General features: G+C 45.3%; 2 long non-coding RNA genes across 2 annotated transcripts; both read left to right on the top strand.

Moving 5' to 3' along the window:
• Positions 1-223: 223 nt before the first annotated feature.
• On the top strand, positions 224-5,348 carry LOC116990185. Its single transcript, XR_004416458.1, has 3 exons — positions 224-264; positions 3,959-3,961; positions 5,306-5,348. It is a non-coding gene; the product is annotated as an uncharacterized LOC116990185 (long non-coding RNA).
• A 2,680-nt stretch (positions 5,349-8,028) lies between these two features.
• On the top strand, positions 8,029-14,596 carry LOC116990184. Its single transcript, XR_004416457.1, has 3 exons — positions 8,029-8,062; positions 8,700-8,816; positions 14,397-14,596. It is a non-coding gene; the product is annotated as an uncharacterized LOC116990184 (long non-coding RNA).
• Positions 14,597-15,307: the final 711 nt, after the last annotated feature.

The following is a 15,307-nucleotide window of genomic DNA, read 5'->3' as shown; positions in this document are numbered from 1 at the left end:
CAGTCTCTTTGTCTCTGTATTTTATTTGTATTTTTTCATTCATATCGACCCACAATGTCCGTACCGAACATGACTTTAGAAACACAATGTGGAACCAGGCCCTGCTCCCCACAGAGTCCGTGCGCACCAGCGATCACCCCGTACAGTAGCACTGTCCTACACACACTAGGGACAATTTACAATTTACAGAAGTCAATTAACCTACGTATGTCTTTGTTGTGGGAGGAAACCGGAGCACCCGGAGGAAACCCACGCGGTCACAGGGTGAACATACAAACTCTTCCTGTAGTTGAAACCATGTAATCTAGGCAGCATCCCGGTGAACCTTCTCTGTACCATCTGCAAAGCATGCACACCCTTATTGTAACTTGTCGACAAGAACTGCACACAATACTACAAAGATAGTGGTTTTGGAGGGATATTGATCATGTACAGGCAGATGAGATTAGGTTATTTTGGCATCGTGATCAACATGGACATTGTGGGCGTGTGTGTACTTTTCTATGTTCTATAAGAATCTTGTCGTTAACTTTTACCAAAGTCTATGTATATAAAATCTGTCCAATCCCAATTGACTATTGTTGCATCTGTTGCTCTTTGGGAAACTGTGATTTATACAAAGTCTGACTATTGATGCAATGGATGGCTGTTCTGCACGTTTTTGTGCAGCTTGTGGTGACATCATAAAATGAGCTTGATACATTTACACACAGAAAGCCTCTGTAAGTATGCAGATGGATTAGTAAGTATGCAGATGGGTTAGTAAGTATGCAGATGATACTAAGATAGGTGGGGTTGCGGGTAATGAAGTAGAGTTTCAAAGTCTACAGAGAGATTTATGCCAGTTGGAAGAGTGGGCTGAAAGATGGCAGATGGAGTTTAATGCTGATAAGTGTGAGGTGCTACATCTTGGCAGGACAAATCAAAATAGGACGTACATGGTAAATGGTAGGGAATTGAAGAATGTAGGTGAACAGAGGGATCTGGGAATAACTGTGCACAGTTCCCTGAAAGTGTAATCTCATGTAGATAGGGTGGTAAAGAAAGCTTTTGGTGTGCTGGCCTTTATAAATCAGAGCATTGAGTATAGAAGTTGGGTTGTAATGTTAAAATTGTACAAGGCATTGGTGAGGCCAATTCTGGAGTATGGTGTACAATTTTGGTCGCCTAATTATAGGAAGGATATAACCATATAACCATATAACAATTACAGCACGGAAACAGGCCATCTCGACCCTTCTAGTCCGTGCCGAACACATAATTTCCCCTAGTCCCATATACCTGCGCTCAGACCATAACCCTCCATTCCTTTCCCATCCATATAACTATCCAATTTAGTTTTAAATTATAAAAACGAACCTGCCTCCACCACCTTCACTGGAAGCTCATTCCACACAGCTACCACTCTCTGAGTAAAGAAGATCCCCCTCATGTTACCCCTAAACTTCAGTCCCTTAATTCTCAAGTCATGTCCCCTTGTTTGAAGCTTCCCTACTCTCAGTGGGAAAAGCTTTTCCACGTCAACTCTGTCTATCCCTCTCATCATTTTAAAAACCTCTATCAAGTCCCCCCTTAACCTTCTGCGCTCCAAAGAATAAAGCCCTAACTTGTTCAACCTTTCTCTGTAACGTAGTTGCTGAAACCCAGGCAACATTCTAGTAAAGGATGTCAACAAAATAGAGAGAGTACAGAGGAGATTTATTAGAATGTTGCCTGGGTTTCAGCAACTAAGTTACAGAGAAAGGTTGAACAAGTTAGGGCTTTATTCTTTGGAGCGCAGAAGGTTAAGGGGGGACTTGATAGAGGTCTTTAAAATGATGAGACGGATAGACAGAGTTGACGTGGAAAAGCTTTTCCCACTGAGAGTAGGGAAGATCCAAACAAGGGGACATGACTTGAGAATTAAGGGACTGAAGTTTAGGGGTAACACGAGGGGGAACTTCTTTACTCAGAGAGTGGTAGCTGTGTGGAATGAGCTTCCAGTGAAGGTGGTGGAGGCAGGTTCGTTTTTATCATTTAAAAATAAATTGGATAGTTATATGGATGGGAAAGGAATGGAGGGTTATGGTATGAGCGCAGGTATATGGGACTAGGGGAGATTATGTGTTCGGCACGGACTAGAAGGGTCGAGATGGCCTGTTTCCGTGCTGTAATTGTTATATGGTTATATGGTTATATGGTAAGCCTCGGCCTGATGTAACGAAGGTCTGTAATTCCCCGTTTTCTCTCTCGCTCCTTTCATGAAAAGTGGGATAACATGAGCTATCCTCCAATCCACAGGAACTGATCCTGAATCTATTGAACATTGGAAAATGATCACCATTGCGTCCACTATTTTTTGAGCTTCCTCCCTGAGGACCCTGGGATGCAGACCATCAGACCCACGGGATTTATCATCCTTCAGTCCCATTAGCCTACCCAATACTAATTCTCGCCTAATGAAATTCTCTTTCAGTTCCACTATCCTCTTAAATCCTCTGTCCTCCAGTACATCTGGGAGATTGTTTGTGTCTTCCTTAGTTAAGACAGATCCGAAGTACCAGTCTGAAGAAGGGTTTCGGCCCGAAACGTCACCTGTTTACTTCACTCCATAGATGCTGCTGCACCCGCTGAGTTTCTCAAGCATTTTTGTGTACCTCCGAAGTACCTATTCAACTGTTCTGCCATTTCCTTGTTGCCCATAATAATTTCACCCGTGTCTGCCTTCAACGGACCCACATTTGACTTTGCTACTCTTTTTCCCTTAACATATCTAAAGAAGCTTTTACTGTCCGTTATATTCCTGGCCACTTCCCTTCATACGTCATCTTTTCATCCCGTATTGCCCGTTTTGTTTCCTTCTGTTGTCCCATGAAAGTTTCCCAATCCTCTGGCTTCCGGCTACTCTTTGCTGTGTTATACATCTTTTAAAAAAAACATTTATTCTATCCCTATCCAGCAATCTGACGTTAATAGCATTTAAAGTTCCGACTATAAATCCCATAGAATTCAAAGAAGACATCTGTGTAAACCTAAATAATTTGGTGGATTAACACTTCCTAGTTTTTTGTACTATTATTGGGTAGTAAATGTCAAAAATGTGATTCACCTGTTGGACAACTCTGCCCATCAGGTGAATTGGATAGTAATGGAGAGAGAGGATTGCTCCCCTTTTAATATAGGAGCGATCCTTCTCTCACCAATAAAATTGAATAACACAAAATACAATAAAAATCCAATTATTCATAGTATAATTAGAATTTGGAAACAAATAAAATTAACCTTAAAATTAAGAAATCCATCCCTTCTTTCTCCTATAGTTAATAATCCGTCGTTTAAACCATCTATTATAGATAAAGCATTTACATACTGGGAAAGAATAGGAATTAAAACGTTTGGAGATATGTACGAAAATGGAAATTAACTATCATTCCAACAACTACAACTTAAATACAATTTGAGAATCAATCAATATTTTAAATATTTTCAAATATGTGACTATTTGAAAAAATATACACAAGAATGTCATAACTTGTCTCAAGACTAATTAGATGACGCAATGAATATAAAGGCGGAATCTGCTAATTTAATATCATATAACATCATCCTAAATATAGAAATGCCATCATCCGATAGAATTAGAAGAGATTGGGAACAAGAACTGGCTATACAAATTTCGAAAGAGAGGTGGGATAAACACTTCCTATATGTGCATAAATGCTCGATCAATGTAAGACATATTCTAATCCAATTAAAACATTTACATAGACTATACTACTCAAAAGCTAAAATAAGTAAACTTTTTCCAAACGTCTCCCTCATCTGTGATAAATGTCTATCCCACGAAGCAACTATAGCACATTCCTTTGTTTTTTGTATAAAAATTCAAATATTTTGGAATGAAATCCTTGAAATTTTTACAAAATTATTTAAAATAAAACTGAAACCGAACGCAAAATTGATTATTTTTGGAACAAAGGAAGTCAGCCTTCAGCTGACTTCGTCCCAAAAGAGCATACTTAATTACGGTTTAATAACGGGAAAAAACTCATACTTAAATTCTAGAAAACGCCCCAACACCAACGATAAATATGTGGATTTCAAATATATCCGAAATGTTACACCTGGAAGACATGAGATTCCTCCTAGCAGGCAAACCAGACCATTCCAAAAGGTTTGGTCTCCATTTATCGACTTATTACAAGTATAGGGTGCAACATAACTTTGAAAATAAATGGTTTCAGGACCTGGTGAGGGATGAGTAAAAATATCAAGTAGGTATATCCCTTTTGTCTTTTTTTATGTTTACATATCTTCTGTTCTCTTTTTCTTTCTTTCTTTTTCATTGGCTTTCTTCTTAACTCTTTTCGAGTTTTGCGTTTCTAAGGTTCTCTCTTGATCACTCTTTCACGCACTCACTGTCCTATCTAACTCTCTTTACTTTTCTTCTTTTTAAAGTTTAAAATATGGTGGTACAGGAAATGTATTACGTTATTTTGGGCTTATATCACTGTAATGTACACTATTTCTAATAAATAATTTTAAAAAAGTTCCGTTTAGAGATACAGCGTGGAAACAGGCCATTCTGCCCACCAAATTTGCGCCAACCGGCGGTCACACACTGTCCTTCACACACTGGAAACAATTTACAATTGTACTGAAGCCCATTAACCTACAAACCCACATGTCTTTGGAGTGTGGGAGGAAACCGGAGGTCCCGGAGAAAACGTACACAGATCACAGGGAGAAAGTACAAATTCCGTACAGACAGCACCCGTAGTCAGGATCAAACCTGAGGGGGAACTTCTTTACTCAGAGAGTGGTAGCGGTGTGAGGCAGCAACTCTACCACTGCGCCAGAGACCCGATTAAAGAATCAAAGTTCAAAGATTAATTAAAGGATTAAACATTAAAGAATAATATTTATGTTTAAAATTAAAAGAGAAATGCGACAGAGAGATAGGAGAGTTTAGGTTTATTACAGCACGGAAACAGCCCCTTCGGCCCATCGAGTCCACTCCGACAACATCGATCACTCGGACACAATCGTTCTCTGTTATCCCACTTTCTCATCAACTCCTCACACACGGGGCAATATACAGAAGGCCAATTAACGTACAAAACCTTCACGTCTTTGGAGTGTGAGGGGGGAAACCGGAGCACCCGGTCAGGAGATACCGAGAGAAGGCAGGAGAACGGGGTCGAGCGGGAGAGATAGATCAGCCATGATTGAATGGCGGCGTAGACTTGATCGGCTTAATGGCCTAATTCGGTTCCTGTCACTAATGAACATGGATCCCGGAGGAAATACACGCGGTCACAGGGAGAACGTGCAAACTCCACACGGACAGTATCCGAGTTCAGGATCGAGTGGAAGATGGGAGGAGGTTTGTGTATTCCTCTGGGGGAGGGGAAAGAGGGGAGGAGGGGCGTGGGACTAGAGGAGGGAGGGAGGGCAGTTAACCCATGGAACTCGTTGCCACAGAGGGCTGTAGAGGTCACGTCAGTGGATATTTTTAAGCCAGAGAAAAACAAATTCATGATTAGAACGTGTGTTAAAGGTTTTGGCGAGAAGGCAGGAAAAATTGGATTTAGGAGGCAGAGATCAGCCATGGTTGAAGGGAAGAGTAGACTCGATGGGTCGAATGGCCTAATTCTACGTGAACGTGGGTGAAGCGAAGGAGGAGGAGGGGGACGAGCGGTGGGGTGGACAAACCCGGCGGGTCGGGCAGCATCTGTGCATCAGGCGATGTCCAGATCCCCACCAACAACGGTCTCGCGGCCTAACAGACGCTGCCCGACCCGCCGTTCCTGCAGCCCGGGACGTGAGGGGAGCGGCGGGGTCAGGGAACCATTTTAGACCCAGCGTTTGGCCAAACTTCGTATTGGTGTGTAGGAAGGAAGTGCAGATGCTGGTCATTACCAAATTTTATTATTTATTTTTAAAATGTCCTGATTTTGTCAAATTAACAGCTGACAATTATACCATTCCTTAGCTTGCATCTGAGTAAAATTTATTTCAAGACGCATTTATGTTTCACGGATATTTAAATGGTGAATGTAGCTTCAGAAGCGTGTTCATTTTGCATGTTAAAACCCACCCGAGAACCATGGACGATTTTGCAATTTTACTGAAGGATTTCTAACTTTTAATACTATTCATCTAACAAATGAATAAATATAACAAAGCCAATAATGCCTTACTTTTGATGAAATGCAGCGAGCAAACGCGATAATTCCCTATATTTTGGATCTTTAAATCTCCACGAAAAATGTCCACTAACAACTTCCGCTTTTTTTTGCCCCTTCAGCTCCCTCTTGTATTTACCTTAGTTTCTATCTTTTTTTTAAACTGTAAATTGAGGTAGCTGTGCCTCTCGGTCACTCCGACTGGCTCAGTAAATTGCAGCTCAAAATCTGGCCGTTTTCGATGTTTTTAACGGTTGTGAAAGTGCGTGTTTCCCATTCACTAACATTTACCGGAAGTGACGCTTGTCCCCCAGTTAAAATTTTCGGTCACGTGGGTGCGGAGCTACGCTCCAGTGACCTTTCGTGAAATCACCCTATTGAAACATATAAGATTATTAGGGGCTTGTTAGAGGCAGGAAACATGTTCCCGATGTTGGGGGAGTCCAGAACCAGGGGCCACAGTTTAAGAATAAGGGGTAAGCCATTTGGAAAGGAGAACGGGCTGAAAGATGGCAGATGTGTTATACTTTGGCAGGACAAATCAAAATAGGATGTACATGGTAAATGGTAGGGAATTGAAGAATACAGTTGAACAGATGGATCTGGGAATAACCGTGCATAGTTCCTTGAAGTGGAATCTCATATAGATAGGGTGGTAAAGAAAGCTTTTGGTATGCTAGCCTTTATAAATCAGAGCATTGAGTATAGAAGCTGGGATGTTAAAATTGTACAAGGCATTGGTGAGACCAAATCTGGAGTATGGTGTACAATTTTGGTCGCCCAATTATAGGAAGGATGTCAACAAAATAGAGAGAGTACAGAGGAGATTTACTAGAATGTTGCCTGGGTTTCAACAACTAAGTTACAGAGAAAGGTTGAATAAGTTAGGTCTTTATTCTCTGGAGCGCAGAAGGTTAAGGGGGGACTTGATAGAGGTCTTTAAAATGATGAGACGGATAGACAGAGTTGAAGTGGACCAGCTTTTCCCTTTGAGAATAGGGAAGATTCAAACAAGAAGACATGACTTCAGAATTAAGGGACAGAAGTTTAGGGGTAACATGAGGAGGAACTTCTTTACTCAGAGAGTGGTAGCGGTGTGGAATGAGCTTCCAGTGGAAGTGGTGGAGGCAGGTTCGTTGGTATCATTTAAAAATAAATTGGATAGGCATATGGATGAGAAGGGAATGGAGGGTTATGGTATGAGTGCAGGCAGGTGGGACTAAGGGTAAAAAGTTGTTCGGCACGGACTTGTAGGGCCGAGATGGCCTGTTTCCGTGCTGTAATTGTTATATGGTTATATGGTTATATGAGAAAACACTTGTTCACACAGAGTGGTGAGTCGTGGAATTCTCTGTGGTGGCCGGTTCTCTGGATGCTTTCAAGAGAGATCTAGATAGGGCTCTTAAAGATCGCGGAGTCAGGGGGTATGGGGAGAAGGCAGGAACGGGGTACCGAAAGGCCTACTCCTGCACCTTTTGTCCATTGTCTATTGTTTGTTGTCTATATCTTTCCCCCAGAGATGCTGCCTGACCCATTGAGTTTCTCCAGCACTCTGTGTCAATCTACTGTGACGCAACTGTAGATGAGGGTTTACACAGAAGTTTAGTGTAAACTGGCAGTTTGTGCCGATCTACTGTGTGGATCAGCAACGCCCACATTACAATACAGTATAAATAGGATCTTTGAACCCGAGGACGCTGCAAGCCTCGCCCTGAACCCACTCATTGGCTGAGTAACAATGCAGGATTTAAACTTTAAACCAATTCACGATCAGTCTCGGTTATCGACAGTTAATCGCAAAGATACTAGAGCAAGATCTTCGGTTAATCGACAGCAAAGCTCCTCTAGTATCTTTGATCAACAGTTCTCTGTATCTCAGTTCGCCGCCGTTGCTGGTGAGTTCCTGTCTCCGCTCCCGGCAGTTCACAGCCCAGTGGTATGTATATTGATTTCTCTCACGTCAGGTAGCCCCGGTATTCCCTCTCTCACTATCAGATTCAGATTCAATTTTAATTGTCATTGTCAGTGTACAGTACAGAGACAACGAAATGCATTGGTAGGAGCGGAGGGAGATATATCCCTCCCCCACCCAAGTCGCACCAGCATCTCGTGTTTATCATCGTTACTTTTTTGCATATCTTTCATTCATTGTTCTTTATCTCTCCACATCACCGTCTATATATCTCCTTTCCCTTGTCCCCAACCAGTCTGAAGAAGGGGTTTGACCCGAAATGTCACACATTCCTTCTCTAAAGAGGTGCTGCTTGTCCCGCTGAGTTTCTCCAGCTTTTTGTGCCTATCCTCATAACACTCATCTCCCTCCGCTCCTACCAACACTCTCCCCTCTCCCTCCTTCCCCCTCCGCGCACCTCTACCCACTCCCCGCATCCCCCCTCCCCGCATCCCCTTCCCCACACATCCCCTCTCCTCTCCACTCGCTGCATTTCTATCCCCCCCCCCTCATCTCGCCGCTCCGCCGCCCCCCCCCCCTCGTCTGCATCCCCCGCACTAATACATCTCGTTCTCCTCCAGCCCAGCGCGCCGCTTGACTCGGGGTGACTCGGTACAGCGTGGAGTCAGCGACGTTGAGTAGAGGGGACATGTGGCGCTCTATCGGGAAGGTGGAGAGTCTGCTGTGGCTGCTGGCAGGTACACAGAGAGAGAGAGAGGCCACTCGGCCCGCGCGTTGCTGCTGCCTCACAGCGCCAGGGACCCAGGTTTAGATCCTGACTCCGGGCGCTGTCTGTACGGGGATTGAACGGTCTCCTCGTGACCGCGTGGGTTACCACCGGCTGACATTTCCGGTCTAAAGAAGGGTCTGGACTCGGAACTTCACCCATTCCTTCTCTCCAGAGGTGCTGCCCGTCCCGCTGAGTTACTACAGCTTTTTGTGCTCCGGTTTGTAGGTTAATTGCCTTCTGTCAATTATCGCAAGTGTGTGTAGGATAGAACAAGCGTACTGGTCGGCGCGGACTCGAGGCGCCGAAGGGCTTGTTCCCAGCTGTAGAGGTATCTCTAAACTAAACTAAAACCAGTCAGGAGGATTTCCAAAGTCTACAGAGTGATTTAGGCCATTTGGAAAAATGGGCTGAAAGATGGCAGATGGAGTTTAATGCTGATAAATGTGAGGTGCTACACCTTGGCAGGACAAATCAAAATAGGACGTACATGGTAAATGGTAGGGAATTGAAGAATACAGTTGAACAGAGGGATCTGGGAATAACCGTGCATAGTTCCTTGAAGGTGGAATCTCGTATAGATAGGGTGGTAAAGAAAGCTTTTGGTATGCTAGCCTTTATAAATCAGAGCATTCTCTGGAGCGCAGAAGGTTAAGGGGGGACTTGATAGAGGTCTTTAAAATGATGAGAGGGATAGACAGAGTTGATGTGGACAAGCTTTTCCCTTTGAGAATAGGGAAGATTCAAACAAGAGGACATGACTTTAGACTTAAGGGACAGAAGTTTAGGGGTAACATGAGGGGGAACTTCTTTACTCAGAGAGTGGTAGCGGTGTGGAATGAGCTTCCAGTGGAAGTGGTGGAGGCAGGTTCGTTGGTATCATTTAAAATTAAATTGGATAGGCATATGCATGAGAAGGGAATGGAGGGTTATGGTATGAGTGCAGGCAGGTGGGACTAAGGGGAAAAAGTCGTCGGCACGGACTTGCAGCGCCGAGATGGCCTGTTTCCGTGCTGTAATTGTTATATGGTTATAGGAGTGCACAATTGTCGGTAAAACACAGAGTACTGGAGTAACACAGCGGGCCAGGCAGCATCTGTGGAGAACATGGATAGGTGAAGTTTCACACAGTACTGGAGTGACATAGCGGGTCAGGCAGCATCTGTGGAGAACATGGATAGGTGACGTTTCACAGAGTGCTGGTGTAACTCAGCGGGTCAGGCAGCATTTGTGGAAAAACATATATTTCCCCCCTGAGATGCAGCTTGACCCACTGAGTTACTCCAGCACTCTGTGTCCATCTACGGTGTCGGAAGCATCTGTGGATGAGGGTTGACGTAAACTGTCAGTTTGTGCCGATCTCCTGTGCGGATCAGCAACGCCCACTTTACAATGCAGTATAAACCCGAGGACGCTACAAGCGCCGCCCTGACCCCACTCATTGGCTGAGTAACAATGCGGGATTTAAACTTCAAACCAATTCACCATCAGAGCGCAATATTGCAATCGACAGCAAAGATACTAGTAATTAAGAGGCAGGTAATTTGTTTAGATATTGCACACATTAAGTAACGAAATGGCGGCGCTGGTGAACGGCTGCTGCTCGCCTGCAGTTCGTTTGTTTTTATTTTTTTGTGTTGTTTTTTTCGTTTTGTCTGGCTAAGTTTTTGTTTTTTTAGGTTGTGTTTATGAGGGGGGGGGGGGTTGAAACGGGGCTTGCTGTCTCTCCCTTCGGGGGAATGCGACTTTTTTTGTCGTATCCCCCTTCTCTGCCTCCGTCTGCGCTGAGGCCTAATGGCGGAGCTGGGGGGGGGGGGGGGGGGGGGGGGGGGGGACATAAGGCCTAGTGTGTGTGAAGTTGCGGGGAGATTTATATAATTTTCATGTATGTGTGTTTATAAACATTTTATTATTTAACAAGAATTAACAGAATTATGAACTAACAGAATTATGAATCTAACCCTATATCACACACACAAAGATCCCCCGCAATGTCAATTACCTGGCGAGTCGAGTCGGGTCGGTTCCGGTTACTACAAAATCAACTCAAACACTGCTTGTGAGCCATTTAAAAAGAAATGATTTAAAAAACATTAAAAAAGACAATTACCAGAGTCAACTTTTATTCTTGACAAGAAGTATGAACTGACAGATTTATGAGTCTAACGCACACAAACTGTTGCCCCGCAACATTGATTACACTGCGAGTCGGGTCGGGTCAGGTAGGCTCCGGTTACTAAAATGGGCGGGGAAAATGCCCAGATCCCCTCCATAGCGTACTACACGTCAGCCCATTGCATTTCGCAGGAGTAGCCTATCTTGCTCCGCTATACGATCTTTGGTCAGGACTTGCCCTGGGCTCGCTCCGTGAGGGCGCCCCGGCTCGGGGCTGGAACTGCGCTCCCGTGAGGGGCTGTGACGCTCCCGTGTGGGCGGCCCAGCTCGAGGGAAACGGCGCTCCCGTCGGGGCGGCCCAGCCCGAGGTAAACGGCGCTCCCGTGGGGGCGACCCGGCTTGGTGCTGGAACGGAGCTCCGGTGGCTGAGACGGCGTTCTGGCGGGGGCGGCCTGAGTCCGGGGTTCGGCCGCGGGCCAGTGGACGACGTCAGCAACAGCTGCGTCCGCTGGACTGGAGGGCAGCAGCTTCGACCACCCCCGGGCCGCGGTGTTTGAACCGGCCCGTTCGCGGAGCTCGGTGAGCCGCAGGACTGATTTACCATCGCCCGGTGGGGTATCGCCTCAGCGCGCAGAGGGAGAAGAGGAGGGAAGAGACTGCAGCCCTAAGATTTTTGCCTCCATCACAGTGAGGAGGTGCTTGGTGGACTAACTGTGGTGGATGTTATTTGTGTTTACTGTCTATTCTGTTGTCTATTATTGTATTATTGTGTGTACGACTATTAGCACGAAATTTCGTTCAGGCTGAAAGGTCTGAATGACAATAAAGGAAATTAAATAAAGGACATTCAAATGGCCAATTGTGAAAAAGAACACTGAATAAGCTCTTATCGACTTCTCTTTAAGATTGAGAACATATAATGTCTAATGTAGATATATTTAATTTTGTGAATCAAACATTAAATGGAAAATTGCAATTTACATTTTAAAACTTCCTCAAGCATAATTTAGACAACATTTAAATGCGACTTTAAAAAAAATCAATATCATGATATATGTTAGATTCAAAACTCAACTATGGTGGCAAAGTCATGTCTAAAGCTCGCACTTCTGTATCATAGAAAATAGGTGCAGGAGTAGGCCATTCGGCCCTTCGAGCCTGCACCGACATTCAATATGATCATGGTTGATCATCCAACTCAGTATCCCCTACCTGCCTGCTCTCCATGCCCACTGATCCCTTAAGCCACAGGGGCCACATCTAACTCCCTCTTAAATATAGCCAATGAACTACATTCAACTACATTCTGTGGCAGAGAATTCCACAGATTCACCACTCTCTGTGTGAAATAAAAATCTCTTCTCGGTCCTAAAATACTTCCCCCATATCCTTAAACTGTGGCCCCTTGTTCTGGAATTTCTCAACATCGTTAACAATCTTCCTGCATCTAGCCTGTCCAACCCCTTAAGAATGTTGTATGTTTCTATAAGATCTCCCCCCCCCCCCCTCCCCCCACTCAATCTTCTAAATTCTAGCGAGTACAAGCCGAGTCTATCCAGTCTTTCTTCATATGAAAGTCCTGCCATCCCAGGTATCAGTCTGGTGAACCTTCTCTATGGCAAGAATGTATTTCCCCAAATTAGGAGACCAAAACTGTACGCAATACAATTGTGGTCTCACCAAGACCCTGCACAACTGCAGTAGAACCTCCCTGCTCCTATACTCAAATCCTTTTGCTATGAATGCTAACATTCCATTCGCATTCTTCACTGCCTGCTGCACCTGCATGCCTACTTTCAATGACTGGTGTACCATGACACCCAGATCTCGTTGCGTCTCCCCTTTTCCTAATCGGCCACCATCCACTAATATAGAACGAAAAGAATGAAAACATATCTTGGCATGTGTTCAGGGATATTTTATTGACAATATTATAGGAGAGGGGGAGAGAGAGAGGGATATTGAAAGAAAAGGATGGCTCACAGCGGCAGTACATGACAAGGAGAGATAGTTCATGAAGTTTGTGAAAATGTCATTAATGTAAGTAAGTAAGTAAACTTTATTTATATAGCGCATTTTAAGCCAATTTGCATTGACCCCAAAGCGCTTTACATAATTTAAATAATAATAAGTTCCATTGCAAACCATAGAAAAAGGTTTAAAAAAAAAAAAAAAAAGAATAAAAATGGACACAACATATTACAGGGTTCAACACAAACATCCCCCCACAGCAGAATCAAAAAATTTCCACTGCGGGGGAAAGGCACCAGAAAGTTAAGTCCTCTTCCTCTGTGAAACATCCCGAGGTCAGGGCCCATCTGTGGCCGTGCAGCCAGTCCGATGATTTTCAGGGCCCTCTTGCCGTAAAGATGAAACATCGGCGTCGGGTGAAACATTCCTCAGCGGCTTGGAAAAGTCTGGAGCGGCTGTCCCCTCCCCGGAGAGCGGAGACCGCGGCACTCGTAGTCCTCCGGCCGCGCCGGCTGGAGCTCCGACCCCGGCGAACTCGATCTCTGGCTCTGCGGCGCTCCAAATCCAAATCCAGCGCCGCCCGCGGCCGAACGCCCGCAGCCACAGCTCCGCGATGTTGGAAGTCGGCGACCAAAGCGCTCCGGAGCTTACCGCACGGCGACCCGGTAGGCATCGCCCGCTCCTTGTTGGTATCCCAGCGCTGCGCCACCGCCGCCGAAGCTGTAGTCCCAGCCGGTCCCGACAGGAAAACGCCGCTCCCCTTTCGGTGGTAGGCCGCGAGGACGGGGCGAAGAAACAGCACGGAGGGATGCTGCCTCTCCGACCAGGTAGGGGACTAAGAATAAAGTTTCTCCCTTCCCCACCCCCACCCCCCACATAGAAGACCTCCACTAACATAAAATAAAATAAAGAAAGGTGTAGAGGCGGACTGCGGGCAGGCTGCCATACACAGACGGCGCCCACTCCCGCACATCCGCCATGACGTTGTAATGAACAAAATTCCTTGTTTAACATGAGTTCCTATGTGTTTTTTTACACTTTATGTTTGGTGTTCACCATAACAACCGTTACATGAAATTTAGAAAGTCATTTTTCAAAAGCATGACAGCTGATTTCTTCACTGTTGCTGTTTTTCAACATATAAATGTACTTTCTTGCTATAAACATGGAGTATGTGACCAAACGAGCAATATTGTTGTTATCTACTGAAAAGCACATTGTTAATTGTAACGCTGCATGGTAAACGTATGAAATTAAATATGAAATGTCTACAGGTTGTACGTTAGTGGGTAAGGATCGTGTTAATGCATGAAACGCATTTGTCACAAAGTGAGGGTTATCACTATATTGGACAAAACCCCTCAAATATATGTTAAATGAAAATTAAACTATGGTAGCAATGGGCATTATTCATGTCTAAAGCTCGCTGGATTGTGTACCATCCCCGGCCCTTGTTGTGTTGCAGGCCTCCACGCTGCGGCGCTGTGCAGAGCAGGAACGGCAGCCACCGTGGGTGGAACGGTTAGGTTCCCCGTCCTACATCACAGCCAGGAGAGGTTCGAGGTGGCGATGTGGCGGATCCATACCGATCTTGCAATCCTGGCCTGGAAGTCTGACAGCTCGGAATATCCGTACATGGTCCACACGTCCGACAGTGACAGGGTCCACTTCCGACGGGCCGCCTTCACCGAGCTGATGGCCGTGAGGCCGGGTGACCAGGGGACGTACGAGGTGCAGACAAACTACTTTGGGAGGGAGCTGAGGAACCGTGACAGGGAGCAGTTTGAGCTGCGAGTGATCGGTGAGTAGCATCGTGGAGAGTTGTACAGTACCCAGACTGGCCCTTCGGCCCACATGGTCCATGCTGACCCCCTGGGCATTCTGGCCTGGTCCCACCCGCCTGCACACAGCACTCTAAACCTTTTCTCTCCTTGAATGAATGAAACGTTGTTGCCACAGGTTCTTTGTTTTTCTCAGCCAAGGCGTGCAAAGAGTCGCCACCTAAAGGGCACTGAAATGTTGCAGAAATTCCATTTTACACAAAGCCTTTTTAACGCTTTCCATTTGTGGTCCCCCTTAGTTCCCGGCGGCTCCCCCACGACGACATGGAATTCTCTGCCTCAGCCGACGATGGAGGCGGGTTCTCTGGATGCTTTCAAGAGAGAGCTTGACAGAACTCTTAAAGATAGTGGAGTCAGGGGATCTGGGGAGAAGGCAGGAACGGGGTACTGATTGTAGATGATCAGCCATGATCACATTGAATAGTGGTGCTGTCTCGAAGAGCCGAGTGGCCTACTTCTGCACCTATTCTCTATCGTCTATAAGTGATAGGAGTAGACTGAGGCAATGTGGCCACTCTGCCGTCCAATCATGGCT

Source organism: Amblyraja radiata, chromosome 30, assembly GCF_010909765.2.
Source record: "Amblyraja radiata isolate CabotCenter1 chromosome 30, sAmbRad1.1.pri, whole genome shotgun sequence".
Taxonomy (NCBI): domain Eukaryota; kingdom Metazoa; phylum Chordata; class Chondrichthyes; order Rajiformes; family Rajidae; genus Amblyraja; species Amblyraja radiata.
This window is presented reverse-complemented; position numbering and strand designations above follow the sequence as displayed.